Source organism: Natator depressus, chromosome 28, assembly GCF_965152275.1.
Source record: "Natator depressus isolate rNatDep1 chromosome 28, rNatDep2.hap1, whole genome shotgun sequence".
NCBI classification, from domain to species: Eukaryota; Metazoa; Chordata; order Testudines; family Cheloniidae; genus Natator; species Natator depressus.
The window spans coordinates 11,204,779-11,209,778 of NC_134261.1; the positions used below are offsets into that span (position 1 = coordinate 11,204,779).

General features: G+C 67.2%; 1 non-coding gene across 1 annotated transcript; it reads left to right on the plus strand.

Annotated features, from left to right (window-relative positions):
- Positions 1 to 2,455: 2,455 nt before the first annotated feature.
- Positions 2,456 to 2,574, plus strand: LOC141979812 (5S ribosomal RNA). Its single transcript, XR_012637202.1, has one exon. It is a non-coding gene; the product is annotated as a 5S ribosomal RNA (ribosomal RNA).
- Positions 2,575 to 5,000: the final 2,426 nt, after the last annotated feature.

Consider the following 5,000-nt stretch of genomic DNA (forward strand, 5'->3'; position numbering starts at 1 on the left):
CGGTACGTGGGTCCCACCGACAGCCGACGGAGGCTCCAGCACCCGGGGCCCGCGCCCCGGAGCGTGCCTGGAGAAGGACCGTCGGGCACGGCGGGGGACCGCAGCGCGCCCCTGCTCGCTCTCGCGACGTGTTTGGCCCTGCCGAGCCTCGCGGCTCCCTGGGTTTTCGGACCCCTGGGTGGGCTGCCGGAGCCGCTCGACCTCGCAGGGCGGAGATCTCGGCCGGCTGGCCCCACGGCGCGGAGGGCCGGGCACGCGCCCGGGCCCCCCCCCAAAGGAGGAAAGTCCCAATCGGCCCCAGGATCCGGGGACGCGAAGAGGAAGAGGGACCCGATCCGCCTGAACGCCAGACGCCCCCTGCGGTCGGGGGCGCCGGCCCGCGAAGGACCCTTCCCGTCGCGAACGTGAGCGCCACATCGATCGGAAGGCGAGAGAGGAGCGGGCCCCCCCTCCCTCCGGGGGGCGCCGACAGTCGGAGTTCGCATCCCGGCCACCGGGCCTGCACCGGGGGTGCGAGGGGACGACGGGGTCCCCGGAGGAAAAGAGCCGGAAAAGGGGGGGCTCGGGGGGGCCGGGGGCCGCCCCACCTGCCAACGTGCCCCTGTCCCCCCTCACAAGATCGGGTACAACGCGCAGATTGGTCCCCGAGGCTCATCTCTGGTTCTCACAGGTTCCGAAAAACCTGTTCTCAGAAATCTCCTCGCACCCGTCAAAATGAACTAGTCGAAAAATCCAACCGCCAATTTAGGGGGACCAATCTGAAATCCTATCCGACCTCCTGGTTCTCTCGGTCGGCCGAGGGCACTTTTGGCGACCCCATCCGGACTTCCGTGAGACTGCCGGCCATCAGGTCAACCCGTCACTTTGAATGGGGTTGACCTGATGGCCGAGCAGGGACTTAGACATTTTTTCAGCCTTTTCCTCGGGGTTGACCTGGTGTCCCGGGGGGACTTAGACATTTTTTTCAGCCTTTTCCTCCGGGTTGACCTGGTGTCCCGGGGGGACTTAGACATTTTTTCAGCCTTTTCCTCCGGGTTGACCTGGTGTCCCGGGGGGACTTAGACTTTTTTTCAGCCTTTTCCTCCGGGTTGACCTGGTGTCCCGGGGGGACTTAGACTTTTTTTCAGCCTTTTCCTCCGGGTTGACCTGGTGTCCCGGGGGGACTTAGACATTTTTTTCAGCCTTTTCCTCCGGGTTGACCTGGTGTCCCGGGGGGACTTAGACTTTTTTTCAGCCTTTTCCTCCGGGTTGACCTGGTGTCCCGGGGGGACTTAGACTTTTTTTCAGCCTTTTCCTCCGGGTTGACCTGGTGTCCCGGGGGGACTTAGACTTTTTTTCAGCCTTTTCCTCCGGGTTGACCTGGTGTCCCGGGGGGACTTAGACTTTTTTTCAGCCTTTTCCTCCGGGTTGACCTGGTGTCCCGGGGGGACTTAGACATTTTTTTCAGCCTTTTCCTCCGGGTTGACCTGGTGTCCCGGGGGGACTTAGACTTTTTTTCAGCCTTTTCCTCCGGGTTGACCTGGTGTCCCGGGGGGACTTAGACATTTTTTTCAGCCTTTTCCTCCGGGTTGACCTGGTGTCCCGGGGGGACTTAGACATTTTTTTCAGCCTTTTCCTCCGGGCTGACCTGGTGGCCGAGCGTCTCGCCGTCCGCGGCCGGAGCTAGAGATGCCCCCCCCCCCAGGCCAGCCTGCGAAGCCGCGGCCAGGATCGGGCCCCTGGAAGTCTGACTAAAAATTTTCACCGACCCCAAAAACGGTTAGGGGGGGCCTCATAAAGCCTCCGGAGCGAAAAAAAAAAAAACGGAAAAAGGATCGGGCCCACCCGAGGCAGGGGAGTCAGTAAGGGAAAGGGGACGAGGCGGCCCGGAGCCGGGTGCCCGGAGCCGGGTGCCGGCGGCCAGGATCGGGCCCCTGGAAGTCTGAAAAATTTTTTTCACCGACCCCCAAAGTGGTATTGGGGGGGCTCATAAAGCCTCCGGAGCGAAAAAAAAAAAAAACGGAAAAAAGGATCGGGCCCACCCGAGGCAGGGGAGTCAGTAAGGGAAAGGGGACGAGGCGGCCCGGAGCCGGGTGCCCGGAGCCGGGTGCCCGCGGCCAGGATCGGGCCCTGGAAGTCTGAAAAAAATTTTTTCACCGACCCCCAAAGTGGTGTTGGGGGGGGCTCACGAAGCCTCCGGAGCGGAAAAAAAAAACCGGAAAAAAAGGATCGGGCCCACCCGAGGCAGCGGAGTCAGTAAGGGAAAGGGGACGAGGCGGCCCGGAGCCGGGTGCCCGCGGCCAGGATCGGGCCCCTGGAAGTCTGAAAAAAAAATTTTCACCGACCCCCAAAGGGGTGTTGGGGGGGGGCTCATGAAGCCTCCGGAGCGAAAAAAAAAAACGGAAAAAAGGATCGGGCCCCACCCGAGGCAGGGGAGTCAGTAAGGGAAAGGGGACGAGGCGGACCGGAGCCGAGTGCCTACGGCCATACCGGACGGAAGGCCCCCGATCCCGTCCGATCTCGGAAGGTAAACCGTCCCGGGCCTGGCTAGTACTTGGATGGGTGACCGCCTGGGAATCCCAGGTGCCGTAGGCAGCTTTTCCCGCTGCGAGCCAGCTCTCTCCTTTTCTGGGGAACAAGGGCAGGGTCGCCCTGCCAGGGGCCCTGGGGCTGAAGTCCCTGCCGGCCACCAGGTCAACCCGGAGCCTGCCCCTCTGCGGCCAGCAGGTCAACCCCATACCGGCAGGGGGTTGACCTGGTGGCCGGGAAGCAGAGCGGCCAGCAGGTCAACCCCATACATTCAGCGGGTTGACCTGGTGGACGGGAAGGAAAGCGGCCAGCAGGTCAACCCCATACTTTCAGCGGGTTGACCTGGTGGCCGGGAAGGAAAGCGGCCAGCAGGTCAACCCCATACATTCAGCGGGTTGACCTGGTGGCCGGGAAGGAAAGCGGCCAGCAGGTCAACCCCATACATTCAGCGGGTTGACCTGGTGGCCGGGAAGGAAAGCGGCCAGCAGGTCAACCCCATACATTCAGCGGGTTGACCTGGTGGCCGGGAAGGAAAGCGGCCAGCAGGTCAACCCCATACATTCAGCGGGTTGACCTGGTGGCCGGGAAGGAAAGCGGCCACCAGGTCAACCCCATACAGGCAGCGGGTTGACCTGGTGGCCCGAAAGCAAACCGGCCACCAGGTCAACCCGGAGCCTGCCCCCGCGGGCAGGGGCCAAGCGGACCCCCCTCCGCCCGGGCTTGCCCTGCTCCGAGCCGGGGCTTAATCCCCGTCCGGCCACCAGGTCAACCCGGAGCCTGCCCCTCTGCGGCCAGCAGGTCAACCCCATGCCGGCAGCGGGTTGACCTGGTGGCCGGGAAGGAAAGCGGCCACCAGGTCAACCCCATACTTTCAGCGGGTTGACCTGGTGGCCGGGAAGGAAAGCGGCCAGCAGGTCAACCCCATACATTCAGCGGGTTGACCTGGTGGCCGGGAAGGAAAGCGGCCAGCAGGTCAACCCCATACATTCAGCGGGTTGACCTGGTGGCCGGGAAGGAAAGCGGCCAGCAGGTCAACCCCATACATTCAGCGGGTTGACCTGGTGGCCGGGAAGAAAAGCGGCCAGCAGGTCAACCCCATACATTCAGCGGGTTGACCTGGTGGCCGGGAAGGAAGCGGCCACCAGGTCAAGCCCATACATTCAGCGGGTTGACCTGGTGGCCGGGAAGGAAAGCGGCCACCAGGTCAACCCCATACAGGCAGCGGGTTGACCTGGTGGCCCGAAAGCAAACCGGCCACCAGGTCAACCCGGAGCCTGCCCCCGCGGGCAGGGGCCGGCATACCCCCGTCCGTCCGGGGTCGCCCTGCCCCGGGCTCCGGGCTTAAGTCCCGAGCGGCCACCAGGTCAACCCGGAGCCTGCCCCCGCGGGCAGGGGCCGGCGGACCCCCGTCCGTCCGGGGTCGCCCTGCCCCGGGCTCCGGGCTTATTCCCCGTCCGGCCACCAGGTCAACCCGGAGCCTGCCCCCGCGGGCAGGGGCCAGGCGGAGCCCCGTCCGTCCGGGGCCGCCCTGCCCCGGGCTCCGGGCTTAAGTCCCGAGCGGCCACCAGGTCAACCCGGAGCCAGCCCCCGCGGGCAGGGCCGGCGGAGCCCCGTCCGTCCGGGGTCGCCCTGCCCCGGGCTCCGGGCTTAATTCCCGTCCGGCCACCTGGTCAACCCGGAGCCTGCCCCCGCGGGCAGGGGCCAGGCGGACCCCCGTCCGTCCGGGGTCGCCCTGCCCCGGGCTCCGGGCTTAATTCTCCTCCGGCCACCAGGTCAACCCGGAGCCTGCCCCCGCGGGCAGGGGCCAGGCGGACCCCCGTCCGTCCGGGGTCGCCCTGCCCCGGGCTCCGGGCTTAATTCTCCTCCGGCCACCAGGTCAACCCGGAGCCTGCCCCCGCGGGCAGGGGCCGGCGGACCCCCGTCCGTCCGGGGTCGCCCTGCCCCGGGCTCCGGGCTTAATTCCCGTCCGGCCACCAGGTCAACCCGGAGCCTGCCCCCGCGGGCAGGGGCCAGGCGGACCCCCGTCCGTCCGGGGTCGCCCTGCCCCGGGCTCCGGGCTTAATTCCCGTCCGGCCACCAGGTCAACCCGGAGCCTACCCCCGCGGGCAGGGGCCAGGCGGACCCCCGTCCGTCCGGGGTCGCCCTGCCCCGGGCTCCGGGCTTAATTCTCCTCCGGCCACCAGGTCAACCCGGAGCCTGCCCCCGCGGGCAGGGGCCGGCGGAGCCCCGTCCGTCCGGGGTCGCCCTGCCCCGGGCTCCGGGCTTAATCCCCGTCCGGCCACCAGGTCAACCCGGAGCCTGCCCCCGCGGGCAGGGGCCGGCGGAGCCCCGTCCGTCCGGGGTCGCCCTGCCCCGGGCTCCGGGCTTAAGTCCCGAGCGGCCACCAGGTCAACCCGGAGCCTGCCCCCGCGGGCAGGGGCCGGCGGACCCCCGTCCGTCCGGGGTCGCCCTGCCCCGGGCTCCGGGCTTATTCCCCGTCCGGCCACCAGGTC